Source organism: Cynocephalus volans, chromosome 5, assembly GCF_027409185.1.
Source record: "Cynocephalus volans isolate mCynVol1 chromosome 5, mCynVol1.pri, whole genome shotgun sequence".
Lineage (NCBI taxonomy): Eukaryota > Metazoa > Chordata > Mammalia > Dermoptera > Cynocephalidae > Cynocephalus > Cynocephalus volans.
In genome coordinates, this window is record NC_084464.1 from 26,369,881 (window position 1) to 26,386,257 (window position 16,377).

The 16,377-nt window shown below is 42.6% G+C and overlaps 1 protein-coding gene across 1 annotated transcript in view; it reads left to right on the top strand.

Moving 5' to 3' along the window:
- Positions 1-16,377, top strand: part of PHACTR1 (phosphatase and actin regulator 1) — a 500,634-nt gene that overhangs the window by 434,854 nt on the left and 49,403 nt on the right. The window lies entirely within an intron of this gene.

Here is a 16,377-nt window from a genome sequence, read left to right on the forward strand (position 1 = left end):
CTAACATATGGCAGCCTCTGGTGCAGCCCCAACTTCCCCCACAATCTGCCTCCCATAGTGTTTCTAGGAGATCCGCAAAGAGGACCCTCGTGGGCAGGCCTGCAGCAGAGACCCTGACTCCTCCCCAGATCAGGGGAGATCTCATCTCTCACACTGGCTCTGAATTGCTCTTGCGTGTGTGTGTGTGTGTGTGTGTGTGTGTGTGTGTGTGTGTGTGCGTGTGCGTGCGCGCGCGCGCATGCACATATGTACATGTGTACACATATTGCCACCCTCCTCATCCCCAAGAAATGCCTGGGATTTCCCAATATGACTCCAAGGCACGTTGCTTGACCAAGTTTCCTGACATGACACCAAGAAAGTGTTTCGATCTGGCATGAGGAGTGTGTCTAAACTGGGACCCTGGATGCCTGTCCCAGGGTAGTGACTGCTGTTCACTGGGACCTGCAGGTGGGCAAATTGCAGACTGGGAGGCCCAATGGATCACTGCAGCAGAGAGCCAGAGGCAGGATGGACGCAGGCGGGAGCTCTAAGTAGTGTTTTCCTGCCTCTCAGCCAAGTCTGCTGTGTTTGGGAATAAGCGACTTCAAGTGAGATGTTTCTCTCTAGGAATTCTGACTTAATTACTTTGTGTTAATCCCTACCCTGGCTGCAAACAAAAAAACCAAAGTTTAATTTGGCCCTTTGCCATTATTTCCAACTACTTTTATTATTAATGAGAAAAAGAATAACTTCAAATTTGGGTGGTGTCTTTTCATCTGTTACACACACATCTTCATCATCATCATATTTAATCCTCACACTACCCAGGGAGACAGAGTAAATGGAAAAACTGAGAAAGGCTAAGTCCCCCAGTGCCACCTGCCCAAAGGCTGGCCCTCAGACTGCTTGTTACCCATCTGAACCACATTAAGTGCAGAAATTGGGAACAAGTTTTTAAATACTTTCATAGCAGTTTGACAGAATAATTTTATGTCTGTTGAATCTTATAATTAAAAAGGGCTTTATTTTTGTACATTTTTATTATATTTTACAAAAGCATCAGTTTACAATGGATTGAAAATTAAAAGAAATAAACAATAAGAACTATTCCTTCTTGGAGACATTTGAAAAGCGCTGCCTAGGTAGTTAGTAGAGGGGTCAAGCCTTCAAGCCTGGGTCCTTCTATTCTGAGACCAGAATTCTTTCTACCGTAATACAGCTGTTTTCCTAAAGACAACCAGTAGTCAATGTAACTTCCTACCTCCAGGTCTACTGTACACCCAGTAGGTTTTTGTATCTCTCCTGAGCTTTAATCATCTGGAAAAGATACTCTTGACAGCATATTAGTTGGATGTTGCTAAATATGTTTCCTCTTAAAGCATGCCATTTTAAAAGGTTCAATTGCAAATGTTAACCAATAACTTGCATCATGTTCCTTATAATATCCATAGGTATTTGTGGACTATTTCAGTTGAGTGTAGACCAATTGGTGGGTCTGTTGGACCTACACTGGGTCAGGTTCTTTATTGAAATGCATTAAAGAGAACAAACTGGGAGGGGGATATTGGGATTTGTGGGGGGTGGGCACAGCATGATCTTGGCAGCTGAGCCAAAGTTCTCTCCATACTCTGTGTCCTCCCCATACCTCCTGACTTTCGTTACCTCCTCTGTCTCCCTCACCTTCCACCCTTAGCCAAGGTATAGGGTTGTCCTAACAGGCAGCCAGGACCTAGGGAATTAATGCATGCATCACCTTGGCAAGACCACTGCCCCTCCAGAGAGGCCTTCTTCCCAAACAAATAAAGATTGCAGAGATTTTTCAAAACATCTACATTATCTCCCAGGAGTCCTGGAAGGACCTGAGAGCCGGACAAGGTGGCAGGCCACTTTTCAGTATAGTGAGGGGACTGCAGCTGTGTCAGGTGATGACACTCTTGCTTTTACAGTCTAAAAATTCTCCCCATTGCTTGTCACATGATTTCATTCTCATTCTAACCAAGTTACATATGCAAAGGAGAAAATATTTCTCTATCCTCCTTGGCAATTTCCAGTGACTCCACAAAGCTCTGCAAGAAGGAAGAAGCGTTACCAAACACTTAGGCATTCTGCCTGCAAAGATCCTTGTGCCCACCCGCTCTTTGTGCTATCACTGCCCCCTGAGATGGAGTGAAACATCACCCGTAGGGCATCAGTGCAGACCTGTAGTCTGATCCTGATGGAAAAGTTGTAGATAACGTGAAAATCGAAGGATGAATTAAACAGCATTAACACTTGACTTTCAACTATACATTTGTGGAGTCATTTTATAATTGAAAGAAAACCATCTATGCAGACAACCGCCTGCCCATGACAGCATTCCTGACCATGTGTCCTCTAGTCTCTGCTTCAAGGGGAACCTCACAGGTCCCAAGATAGCTTGCACCATTGTCGAGAAGGTCTGCTTGTTACAAAGTTCTTCTTAAATGAAGGGTTTTATTTACTGTAACTTATACCCTCCCAATCTTATTTCTAATCTTCCTTTTCTGTGAAAGGCTTTCAGTCTTTGAAGAAAGCTACCATTTTCTTTCTCTAAAGGCTTCTTGAGACCTTTTACCATCTTGCTCATGTTCCTGCAAGGTTATGCTAAATCGGTTCTGATGTATGAAGAAGTTCTTAATTACTACTCTGACTAAGCCTGCTTGATGGCACTAAAAAGTGACATGTAGTTATTAACAGCTTTAGCTCACCAGGTTTGCAAGGAGGGGTTCAGAATGAGGGAACTAGAGAACAGCTGAAGCAAACGTAAAGGGTTCCAGTTAGTATTTATTCAAAGCCACAGGGCTGTCCCAGGCAATGTGGCCGCACTGGAGGCAGTCCGACCTCATGACAGAGTGCACGGGTTCCAGCATCTAACTGCAGAGTTTGAATCTCAGACACACCACTTATTAGCTGTGTGACCCTGAGCATATTTCTTAATCTCTTCTTGCCTTTCATTTCTCATCTGAAGGATTATAATAGTACCACCAGCCTCATTAGGGTTGTTCATGAGGATTGCATGATTTAATCCATCCAGATTAGTCAGGTTATTGCATGGCACACAGGAAACATCCAGTAAATGGCAGTGCACGTTAAGCAAAATTATATAGCACATAAAAGTTGTCTTCAGTGACCCTAAAAGGCATATTGCAAATGTGTGTTAGATCCAGTCTTGTTGGAGATTTTGTTTGTGTCAGTTTCCTCAAATTAGATTGTCTTCATTTCTCTCCACTGGTGATTCTTATCTTTTTTGAAGTTGATGCTTTATAATTTCAAATATCATGCATTTTTTTTAATATCTGCAGTAAGCTCTGTGATCTAGTTGGCATCAATCCTGGAATTCAGACTGAAAATCCTAATTAGCTACTAATTTTCTTTTCTGATCTTAGTTCAGTTGGCCAGTTCTCTGTGCTCTAGTTTCCCTAATAATGAAACAAAGGTGAGATATGAATCTTTGTTGACCCTGAAGGAATTTTAGGAAGATTTTTAAGAGAGTACACTTTACAGTCTGAAAAGAAGTCTTTCCCTTCTCAGTTCGGGGCAGCTACGTACTTTGAGTTGCTCATACCAAAAACCTGGGGTCACCTTTGACATGTTTTTCTGTCATCCCCCTTGTCTGATCATCCGCAAATCGTATCTGGTTTACTTGGAGAATATATCTAGGATCGGCCGCTTCCCATCTGTTCCTGCTACCCCCTGGTCTAGGCCTCCGTGGTCCTCACCTGGTTTGCTGCAGTCCCTCCTACCTGGTCTCCTGCTTCCCCTCCTGCCTCTCAGTCCATCCCTGACACAGCAGTCAAAGAGATGTGTGTGACAAAAATCAGATCATGAGTGTATTAGTTTGCCAGGGCTGCCATAACAAAGAAGCACAGAATGGGTGACTTAGACAACAGAAATTTGTTCCCTCACAGTTCTGGAGGCTGGAGGTCTGACACTGAGGTGTCCACAGGGTTGGCTTCTTTAGGGGCCTCTGTCCTTGACATGTAGGTGGCCATCATCTCCCTGGATCATCACGTTGTCTCCCCTCTGTGTGTGTCTGTCCTCATCTCCTCTTCTTAGAAGGACCCCAGTTATACTGGATTAGGGCTCACCCTAGCAGCCTTATTCTAACTTAATTACCTCTTTAAAGACTCCACCTCCAAATACAGTCACATTTGGAGGTACTGAGGATTGGGACTTCAACATATGAGTTTGTTGGGGGAGGAGGCACAGTGCAGCTCTTAACAGTGACCATGCCCAAAACGCTCCCATAGTCCAATTCACTAAGAGTAAAAAGCCAAATCCTCACCGTGGCCCAGAAGCCTGCCACGGCCTGGCTCTTACTGTCTCCCTCATTTTGTCTCCTGCCCTCTTCTTTGGACATGCCTCTTCCACCACAATGGCCTTCCTGCCATTCTCACAGGCCTTGGACATGCTAGACGCCTCCTGACAGGGGCCTTTGCACAGGCTGTTCCCACCATCTAAACTGCTCGTCCCTCAGATATTCTCAAGGCTCCTGCCCTCAGCTTCCTCAGGTCTCTACTCGAATGTCACCTCCTCAGTGAGGCTCTCCCTGACCTCCCTGTTTAAAATTGCAGCCCTCCCCCCTATTTTCCAGTCCCCCTTTATTCTTCTTGTGGCATTTTTCACCATCTGATATTTGACATTTGCCTTTCATTTGGCTGATCGATCTTCTCACCTCATAGAACATATGGTCTGCAAGGACAGGAACTGTTTTTTTCATGGTTATATCCCAGGCACCTAGAACAGGGCCTGGCTTGTAGGTTTGAGTGAGTGGTTGGGTGGATGGATGGATGGATGGATGAATTAATGAATAATGAATGAATGAATGAATGACAGCCCCTAGTGACTGCTAGTTATTCCTTTGATTATTAGTCCACTTCCTACTGTTGGATGTTTAGGTTGCTACTGATATTCTTTTGCACTGTTGACCTTTAAGTTCTCACAAGACATATGTTATGTAAATATTGAGTGATACTGGTGATCTTTACCCTTTTGCATTAATGTCTTTAACCTGTTATGTTTCCCTTATTCTAAACATTTGAACTACTTCCTCTGTTTGGAATGCACTCTCTTCCATTCTCTCCTCTACCACCCACTCCAACTTCTTTTGCAAAGAAAAATTTTACTTATTATTCAAGATTTTGTTCAAATACCAAGTCCTCTGTGATCCCTTCTGGGATTCTCATACAGCACTCTGCCCTCCTTTGGGCAGATTTACATCACATTACGTGTTTCTCTGTCTGTTCTCTCTTGAATATGAGCAGGAACCATCCTTGTCTTCCCACTTGCTGTGGTTTGAATGTGTCCCCTCCAAACCTCAGGTGTTGAAATTTAATGGCCAATGTGATAGTGTTAACAGGTAGAGCCTTTAAAAGATGATTAGGCCATGAGGGCCCTTCCTTTGTGAATGGGATTAAGGCCCTTATAAAAGACACTTCATGAAGCCTTTAGTTCTCCTGCCCTTCCACCTTCTGGCACGTGGGGACATAGCGTTTCTCCCCTCCACAGGATGTGGCGCTCACCAGCCAACGCTACATGCCAGTGCCTTGATCTTGGACTTTCCAGCCTCCAGAACTATAAGAAAATAAGTTTCTGTTCTATGTAAATTACCCAGTCTCAGGTATTTTGTTATAGCAGAACAAAGACACCACTCTACCTGCCATTGTAGCACCTGCCATGTAGGAACTATTCTGAAAACGTTTGAGTGGGTTTCATAAAAAGTTATTCTGATCTTTGAAATAGAAAGGGATTTTAATTTATTATTACAATGTTTTGTTATAAACTCCGTTAATTATAGAAACAAGCTTTAGCTGGTGTAAAGCTACACAGCCACACCAGTTGTCAAGTAAGGCAAATCATAACTAAAGCCAAAATGTTTCATTATTTTAGTTATACTAAGTTTCCATTTATATTGCCAGAGTTAGGGCTCAGACTCTTCAAATCCATTGTACAGACTGGGTCCCCAGACCTCTCATACGCCAGGCTGGGTTCCCAGACCCTTTACACGCCAGACTGGGTCCCCAGACCCTTCACACGCAGGTCCATGCTAGGTAATTGGAAAAGATTCCAGAAGCTGTTGGCAGACAACTCGAGCTCAGTCCTCAGCCGTGACAGCAGCAGCTTACAGGTCCAGCAGCTTACAGGTCCAGTGGTGGTTGTGGCCTTACAGAGGGTCCCGGGGGCACTAGCAGCTGCTGCTGGAGGCTGTTGCTGAAGGCCTCCCATGGGGGAGGGGGGAGCATGGGGAGGCCGCTACTGTTGCTGGAGGCTGTTCCTGCGAGTGTCACCGGCACCCTCCGTGAGGCCACCGCTATGGCCAGACCTGTAAGCTGCTGGACCTGTAAGCTGCTCCTGCCACTGCTGAGGACTGGCCTCATGTCATCTGCCAACAGCTCCCGGGGTCTTTTCCAATTACCTAGCATGGACCTGCGTGTGAGGGATCTGGGGACCCAGCCTGTACAGTGGGTTTGAAGGGTCTGAGCCCTAACCCAACCGCTGGGGATACACTCCCAATTCTCCTGTTGAGCTGTTCCTGTTCTTTTTCATTTGTTTTTGCAGATATTAGAAGCAAGGTAAAAAGTTCCTCCTTTAAAGTTAAACCTATATCTTTGCTTGTCACATCAAGTAATATCAAACTAGAGCTCAAGATTCTATAATTTTGGTTATGAACTTTAGCTGTTGAAGTACATTGTCCCTTTGCTTAATTCTCCTCCAGCAAATCCACCATAAGTGATAAAACGGGGGTAAATGATTGTCCTCAGCTCTTCCAGCAGATCGCTGAGGTGCAGGGATTCATATTGGACGGCCCTGCTGTGTTCAGTATCCTTGGGCTAGAACTGAAAGTTAACTGTCTGGATTTTATACTAAGACCTGTAGGATAGGAACAACCAGGTAAGGCAGAGAAGGGAATAAGGGCACATCCTCGGCAGATTAGAGGAAGGAGTGTGTTAGACCAGGCACGTTCACAGCGAAAGAGAAATTGAAATCGCTAAATTTGAACTAAAAAGGCAAAATAGTAATGATTTATTACTATTATCATTTATGCATATTAATAGTCAATTTAATGATGCTTTATTTTCACCCATTAGGTTTTGGTTTGGGGAATTTTATGTAGATACATATAGTTCTAGTGAGATAAATTTACTACATATGGATCTTAAAAATGAACAAATAAGTCCATTTCTAATAAACTCATTTTTCGTCTACCTATTCCTATCCCCAAATCGCTCAGCAAATAGATCAGGAAGCTCTGACGCTTGCCAGGAGAAAATTGAAAATTTCAAGCAGTCACTGACTTGTGAACCTTGAGTGGAAACAGGCCCTGCAAAAAGAAAGGCAGCAGCACCTGTGTTTGCTCAGCAGCCAGGAGCTCTATCAGCAGTTCTTTTCTAAGTATCTTTTCTGGACCAGGCTCTGTGCTCGGCACTGAGGAGACAGCTAGCGGACAAAATTCAGAGGGTGGCTGCCCTCAGTGGAGCTCAGAATCTGCTGGGAGCATATACTGGGCAAATGAGTGCCAGGGAGGGTACAGGGTGGGAGGAGAGTGTAAAACAAGAGCATCAGCTGGTCTGTGGGGCTCAGGGTGGCCTTCTCTGGAGAGTTGCATTTAAACTGAAAGCCAAGAGAGTGGAATAACCAGATGAAGGAGGAGGGAGTGAGAACATTCTAGGCAAATTAGAGGAAGGAGTGAAGTACTATCTCCAAATGGGCGAATGAGATTTTTAATAAGAAAAGGAAGGAAGTTGGCAGTTATTCTCCAGGTTTTTAGAAGCCCGATCATAGAGAATGGGAGTAATGACAGAAGATTGCAATTGGACATAAGAACCTAAGAAACACTGGAGAGGCCACAAGAGATCTTGAAGACATCAGGCCAACAGCAGTCGCAAATGGTCTACTTGTGTACTTACAGAAAGAAAAACCTGCAGGTTGTATCGTCTGCTGGGCACCTGTCTGACTCCACACTCCACATTAGAGGTATTGAAGTAGGCATTTAACTATTTTTCCCCCCATCAGTTCCCAGCTTGAATACGTTAACTGTAATGCGAAAGCTTTAAGAAGTAGAATGGCTGTACCTCTGCAAGGAAATTAGATGTGCACCTGTGTTAACGTGGATAGGCAGACCAACAGTGGTCAACCAGACCCAGGAGGGCTTCCAGAACCTTCTTGAACTCTTAGCAACACCTGTTGAGCAGTGCGTGCCAAGCATCGTGATAGACACGCAATAACAGAACACAGTCTTTCCTTTAAAATAATAATACTGGTAAATTTAGGTATGTACATAGCTTATTACTTGCTTATAATGTCCCCCTTTTTATATTTATGAATTAGCTAGGGGTGAAATTATTACTTGTCAAGAATATTGAAAAAGGAATAATTTTTACACTGGACAGAAGAAATTTAAATCAGTAGCCCAAAAAATCCCTTCAGTCCCTAAAATTCTATTATCCCATGGTTATTTTCAAGCCTTTTAAAGAGCATGCTACAATTTATAATCCTAGGATAAATACATTTCATGGTGACAGTTACTTTTTTTCATGTTGCTTCAAGGATCACAAGAAATTCTGAAGAATTTCTTGGTCCTGAACTAGACGATTCTCAGGGTTTTAGTTTCTAATGTAATCATTGCCTTGGCTTCCTTTTACAGTGTTTCACCTGCAAATCAGTGTGGTCTGTGATCATAAGCAGATGTGAATCTTGCCCTAGCATGAATGAAACTCTGAATACCTAAGTGTTATTTGCTTGTGAAGTAGCACTGATTTCAAGTTCAGTGTCTTGTTTATCATACAGTAAATGGCATACATTTTTAAATGAAACTTGTTTCTAGGGAAAGCTTCTCTTACAGTGAAGACCATCTCTTCAAAATCTCGTGCAATTCCAGTTAGACATTTGTTCCCGCCTCTTGGAAGCCGGAGTTATCAGCTTTTTACTTTAGGTCAGTTCTTTGATTTTAAAGCATATATTTATCATCTTTAAGTGGCTGCACATATTGTTTTTTTGGTTTTAGCTGCTATGCTAAGTGGCATGATATGGTTTCGGTGCAAAGTAATATTGTGAGCCAGACCCAATCTCCCCTGCAAAGTTGGCAAGCAAATTGGTTAGAAGAAAGTTTAAATGAGACCGTGCAAACCATTAACATCTTTTGAAGTCTTATAAACAAGGAAGTGTATTTTCAAAAGAGAGAATCTGCTTCTGAATTCCTATGTGTACTTCAGCAGAAACCCTGCCCTTCCCCAATGCATAAATATTGATGCTTTGATCTTCTTGGAAACCATTGTCCAGAAAGGTTTTGCAAGTCAAAAATATGAAGATGCTAAAGGAAGTGTTTTAATAGGTTACTGGAGAATATCCATAATGACTAGTTTATGATAAAGTGCCAGTGTTTAAATGCATCTCTAGTCAAAACAGCAACTACCAACATTGATGTTTATGAAGCACATGGTACCAGCATCGTCCTCTGATCTGGCAGCTGCCTATGAGATGGGCAGGTGGATTGCTCTGTTCCTCTGATGAGGAACCAATGACCAAGAGGCACAGCTAGTGAATGGCCCAGTTGGGACTCCAACAGAGTCCTCCTTTATCCGTGTCCTGCCCTTCTGGTACCACCCAGCCAAGCATGCCCTATGACATTGACAGACATCTAGGGACAAAGTCAGGTAGAAAAGCCATTGTTTGGTTTCTCCAAGAGAAATGGAGAATACTGGGAGGAGCAGGCTGGTCAGACTCTGTATGTCTTATATGTTTCATTCATCACATCGCAACCCCAGACAGTATTTCAGAAATATGGGTCATTAGTCCTTGGAAGGACAGAGAAAGGGTTGTGAAGGAATTAATTTAAATCCATTACCACTGCTGGGAAAAAAGAAACCCAAAATACATTCTCTACTCAGGAAGGCCCAGTACCCTAGTTTATATATAGAATGGCATAGTTTCCTGCTGACTGAAGTCCAACAAAAAAACAAAAGCTCTAATGTTGCATTTCTTATCTTAGAAGGCTAATCTTAGGCCATGATAAACCACACAATGTGTGCCTGCTTTCTTAAAACGAAGCTGATTAACTGTTTTCTTGGGCTTCAGTGGTTATTTCTGTCGTTTTTCAGCCTCAGGCATTGCAGTCTGCAGCATAATTTCTCACACATTTTTGGTGTCCAAGAAGAAAACGGTTGATTGTTCTCTCTCCCCTCTGAAAACTCTTCCTAACTCATGCAGACAGCATTACAAAAGCTGTTCGTGTTGAAGTTTAATTTCATTTTCGCTGTCATATTTGCAGATAACAAATTTTCTCTGTCCTTCAAGAAGATTAATGTCTCTTTTTTTAACAATCAGTGCATTTGAAATCAGATGCCAGAAAACAGTATCCCTTTATTACACATTTTTCTTTCGAAATGATAGTAGTTTCTGAGTATTTTTAAGGAAGGTTAGGATTTAAAAGAGACAGTGAATTTTTTAGTTTCACAACCTGCCCCTGAATCCCTACAAACATTTCAAAGGTGTGTCACCCATGGGTGAGTGAGAGCGCTTCTCTCCTCAGCAGCCTGTTAACCATGCAATGCAGATATACTAATGATTTTAAAGTCTCTTGAAAAGGGAATTACTGTTTTAATGACCCTGACTTGTTGTAGATGTCTTGGCATTCGTTTTTTTAAGAATTATTAAAAATAGGGTCTGTGTCTTAAACTCACCCAGCAATAAACATCAATGGTAGGTCAGTCTCTTAATTTTCAAAGTCTAGAAATTCCTTAGAAACATGCGACCATTAAATGGTTAAAAAAAAAAAAAAAAAAGGAAAGTGGGGGGTCGGGAATGAGTATCTGAAGGGTGCCACTGTGTTTTCAATCTGTGTGTCTCCTACTTGGTTCAGCAGAGTCAAAGAAGAGAGCTGAGTTTTCCAAAAAGAATACTTATTCAATGTCATTCTTGGCAGAGGCAGGACCGAGGGGAGAGAATAAAGCTTTTCACTTTCCTCATATGTCATAGGGACAGAATGAAATATAACAGAGTTTTAAATGTGTCTTTTACCAACTTGAGACTGACATTTTACTCTCAAGCTTTCCAAATCCTTCTATTTTTAGTGTTTCTCTTGTAAATAGCAAGCCTCCTGTTGTAGGTAACTTCTGGTCATTCTTTGCTGTTCATTCATTTTCATAAGGTATTCAGGTTGTTTCATCCTCTGGGGAGACAGAAAGGACAAAACAAAGTCCTTGTCCTTATGAGCTAACTTTTTAGTGAGGGAGACAGATGATAAACCAATAAATAGGGAATATGATGTCGAGTGGGGATGAAGTCCTGAAGAAGAAAAAAGGGGAGTGGGAGGAGAGGAGGGTGATGCCTTTCTGTCTTCAAGGAAATACATCATTGAAGTGGCTGCAATACACACTAAACCCGTCCCATGCCCCCTTCCTTTATTGACAATACTCCGTCATCCACTGGATTATCCAACTTGGTGATTATTCGCTCCTGCCTCCTGTAGCCTATTCTCTCTGCACACCTGCTCACCCCGGCCATGTGCTACTCGCAAAAAAAAAACTTTTGCACCATCCAAGTCTAGAATTCAGGCCCGCCTATGTGTTCCACAATAGCCACTCATCCTGGGGCTCTTCACAGCAAAATTCATAGCAAAGGAGTTGTTGGGTTGTGTGAACATCTGTGATCCTTGCTCTTCATTATAAAGATAATTATTCCATTTTTTTAAAAAGTTTGTGGTGTAGATTGCAGTTTATAGTCAGCAGGTAGGTCTATAAGAAAGTAAAGGGCATTGATGGTTCTCTGGGAGAAGGCACCGTGGTAGGGGGAGAGAGAATTCACGTCCCTGCTGTGATCGCAACCCAGTGATCACTTGTCCTTATCCACAAAATCAAGACAAGAGCAACACTCTTCTTAACGCTGCAAGCTTTTGTGAAGATTAAATGAGATGATGAGCATTTACAAGTCATTCTTACAGGACACATAAGGGACCATCTACGTTAGTTGTTGCAGCTGTTTTGGAAGATGTCCCTGTCCCTTCATCCTGACCTGTGGAATGACCCTGGAATAGCCAAGTAGTAGAGCAGAAATATTCCAAAATGGTGCTGCTGTCAAACATCTGTGACCATCATGGAATGCTCTTTGGTTTCTGTATGTTCATTCCTATTACATTTGTCAGGAAAACTACATTATTTGGAGCTACCTAGATAGTGGGTAACAGAAGCTTATCTCCAACCCCCCAGCCCCAGAGAATAAGGCCTTTGGTGTTTGTTGAAATGTGTTATAGAATGTTAGTATAAGAGTAAATCTTATAGATGTCATCGAACCCAACAACCTCACCTTACAAAGCAACCTAACTCTGACCAGTCTTAACTGAAGTGGACTGACAGCGTGTGAGTGCAGAACTGGAAAATGTAATAGGCTTAATCTCTCTCTGTTACATCTTCTGTGCACACACAGTCCTGGGATGGAAGGCACAGGGTACCATCTTGTTCTTCCTTGCATGGATCTCTGTGCCTGAGCTCTTTGGATTGTCCTTTTAGGAAAGAGAACTCTAGATCACTGTTTCTAAAAACGTTAATTCTCCTTTCACAAGGATACTTTCCCTACAACAGCAAGACTCAAGGGTAAGGGATAATTATTTTAGTGAATTAAATGATAGCGAATGTAATGTGGTGTAATATGGTATGGGACTTCAATCCAAATATTTGATTGACTTTCCATCAGTTCCAAAAATATGCATAATGATGAGGCTGGGACGTGAAAACAATTAATAATCAGACTCTGTCTTTGAGAGGTTCATAGTTGTTGACCTAAAAAGAAACTGAGGCCAAATACACATAGCAAGAACTTATTGAGCCAATATGACAGGTGCAACTGGGGAGACCCATAAATCAGGTAGCCCTGAAAAATATGTTCCAAGGAGGGCCAGCAGAGTTTAGAATTTTATAATCACAAGAACGTGGATGGGTCAGAGGAGCGAGAGAATGACAGCCCCGCCTGATTACTTCATCAGGTTTTCTGTTGGCTGTACGTGACATATAGATTTGGGATTCTTACTAGGTTACATCCTACAAGCAGGGATCTAGGGTAAGGATAATAAGTATTCTAGGTTATTTTATGGCTTTCTTCCACCATTATGGCTGCTTCTGAGTAACATGGTCTTATGATAATATTTTTCAGGTCAGATGTATGTGATTACTGACTTTTCCCAGATTTCCCAAGGCTCTGTAATTTAGCTGATCTGGTCAGAGCAGATTCTTTTGGTTATCACAGTCTATAGGAGTGGGGGTGGAGGAGTTGCTTGGCCATGTAATTATAACATAATGTGATAGATGCTGTAACAGACGTCAGAGCAGAGGCTGTGGAAGTGCAGATAAGGGACTGGTTTCCATTGGAAAAATCAGAAAAGGCTTCTCAAAAGAAATGATATTTGAGCTATTCCTGAAAAATAGGTAGGATGCTCCAGGCCAAACTCTGGGGAGAGAGTTCTGAGGCAGAGCATAGGCAGGAGCAGAGAGGGAGGCAAGGAAGTACACAACATGCTTGGGCAGACACTGGGAATGTGATTAAAAAATTTTTTTAAAAAGTAGATGAAATTGAAAGGGATTGGGGGTCAGATTGTGCAGCACTTCCCAGTCCACGTCAAAGAGGGTGGAGTTCACCCAGTTTACAGTGAGGCCTTTCAAAGCTCTTGCAGTTGGGAGAATTGCATGATCAGACCTGTTTGACAGCAGTGTCGAGGATGGGCTCGGTAGTGAGCATGATGAGAGGAGGTTCTGGAAGAAGAGTAAGGTTTGGAGTCTCACTGCGGGGGCATGGCTTCTGCACAGGCAGCAGTATAGTGACATCAGTAAGAGACCAAGTCCTGTAGTCTGACTGCCTGAGTACAATATTGCTGGCACCCCCTCTAGCTTGGATTTTTTTTTTTTTCCTCTCAAAAATGGGGAAATCACAGTAGTACCTGTCTCCTAGGGTTGTTGTGAGGCTTAAATGAATCGATACATGGCACAGTGTGAGCACTTAATGTTAAATTTTATCATCTGCAGTAACCCAGTAAGAATTGACAGAGGTGCCACCTAGGAGGTTAGGATGAGATGCTGTGTGTTTCCCTGAGGTTTCGATAGCTACAGGAAGGACAGTGGTGAGCACAACCCAGGAGCAGTGAAGTCCATTTGAATTCGAAGCAAACTTAATGCTTAATGCCAAAGAGTTTTGAGTGAGTGGTCTGGGTCTTACCACATGAGTCAGCGTCTCCTCGGGGATTTGACAGGTACTCCAGAAGATGGGGTGACTCTCTCAGGCCACTAGGGTGTCATTGAGTGAATCACTGATCTGAACAACGTAATGAGGAAAGCAGCTCCACTCCCAAGGCTGTGTGAGGCTCCTGCATTCATAGGCCACCTGCTCGGAAACTGAAGCAGGGGCACACGTAGCTTAGCACATGGAACCCTAATAGCACCCGAGTGTTGACACACCCCCCAGAATGCTAGCCTGTGACATGGCAAGTTAGGGACCGACGCAACAGGATATGGATAATTCATTACTCAGCAAATACCACAAATGCCTGATAATACTGAAGTCGCTTTTGAAGAGACTTGCATGGTACAACTCTGAGAATGCGGGAAGTAGCAAGGTCATTGTGGACACTCTAGGCCAGTGCTTCCCACCCCAGGGCAGATCACCTGGAGGTATTTTTGTTGTCACAACTGGAGAAAGTACTACTGGCATCTAGTGGGTAGAGGTGAGAGGTGCTGCTAAATGTCCTACAATGCACAGGGTGGTCCTCAAAGCAAAGAATTGTTTGGTCCCAAATGTCAATCAGACTGATATTGAAAAAGCTTAGTCTAGAGCTGCTGCAGGAAGCACCCCGGGCTCCCGAGCCAGGACAGTGCGGGGCTGAGGGCTTCAGCCACATGCCCCTGACGTCTACATCCAGCCCAGCTGACCGAGCCACCACTGGAAGCCCCCTGGGCTCCCCTGCAGGAAAGAGAGGGGTGCCAGAGTCCTCAACCATGTCCCCCTCCTTCCTCTTTCTCCCACCCTATTTCCTTCCCTCTCCCCAACTGCTCCACAACATCTTAGAATGTAAAAAATAATATTAATAAATAAATAAACTTTTAAAAATAAATAAGCTTGGTCTATAAGTGTAATATCTACATCATTGGTGGTACGTAAAATGAGTTTAGGTCAACTTTTAAGTTTTAATATTTTTAAATATACATATTTATCTATAATATAAATATTTAAAATATAAGTATAAAAATATATACTTATTTTAACACGTTATAAATATATAATTAGTATATAACACCTATGATTACAAAGATATTGTTTGCTTAAGAAGAGGCTAATATAGTGTTTAAGTTTTTTTAAAAGGGATTGACTTAAAAAAAAATGCAAAGTAAACAATGTAATTGGACTTCAAAGATGGCATACACAAAAAATTAAGGAGGTGTGAGTGTGATCGAGTTTTAGGAAGCACTGGTTTAAATCAAGGGTCAGAAAACTTTTTCTGAAAAGAACCAGCTAGTAGATATTTTATGCTCTGTTGCAACCACTCCACTCTGCTGTTTTGGTGCAAAAGCAGCCATGATGATAGGTTAACAGATGAGTCCCTTCACTGACTATTCTGAACACAGTGTCTGAGATGAATCCTATGAATCCTTTAAACTCAGTACCCCAGGAGTGGCCTGATCATGGCCAGGTAGAACACTATCACTTACCCCAGAAGGTAAGATTTAAAGTAGTTATAAAGTAATGATGACCATTTTTATACATGTCATTTTCTCCATCTTGCATGGGTACAGTTGGGGTTTGTGTTTAATCAAAAGACACCAACTTGTAAGTGTCATGGTTCAGTTTTTGGATACAGAATATCAACAGTGGGTTCAAATCCCAGCCCCTACCTTTACCACCTGTGTCCTTGTGGGCCTGTTAATTACCCTAAGAGCCTTAGTTTCCTGCTTCATAAAGTGGGGATAAAAGCACTTCTCCTGCAGGGTTGTTGCAAAGATAAAATGGGTACTGTATGTGTAAGTTTCTAGAACAGTTGGTGACACATTCAGTTAATGTTCCCTCTTTTCACTTTCCCTCCTTTTCTTCTCTTCCCCGGATCTTCCACATGTTTGATGAGGATGGCCTTTCTGCCATTACCTAAGCCATTATATAGGTGCCAGCCAGATCTGGGGCACCCACATTTCTACAATGCACCATAGATGCCTCCCTGAAAATGAAAAAACAATCCGTTCATTAAAACCCTTTGAATACGCTTTGTCAACTACTTGCAAATGCGCATGCACATCGGTCATTCCAGCCCACTTTTCTTTCATTCAGTAAAAAAATAAGTAATTACTGAGTGTCCCCTTGGTGTCAGGCACAGTGCTAGGCACTTAATACAAACACAAATAAGTCATG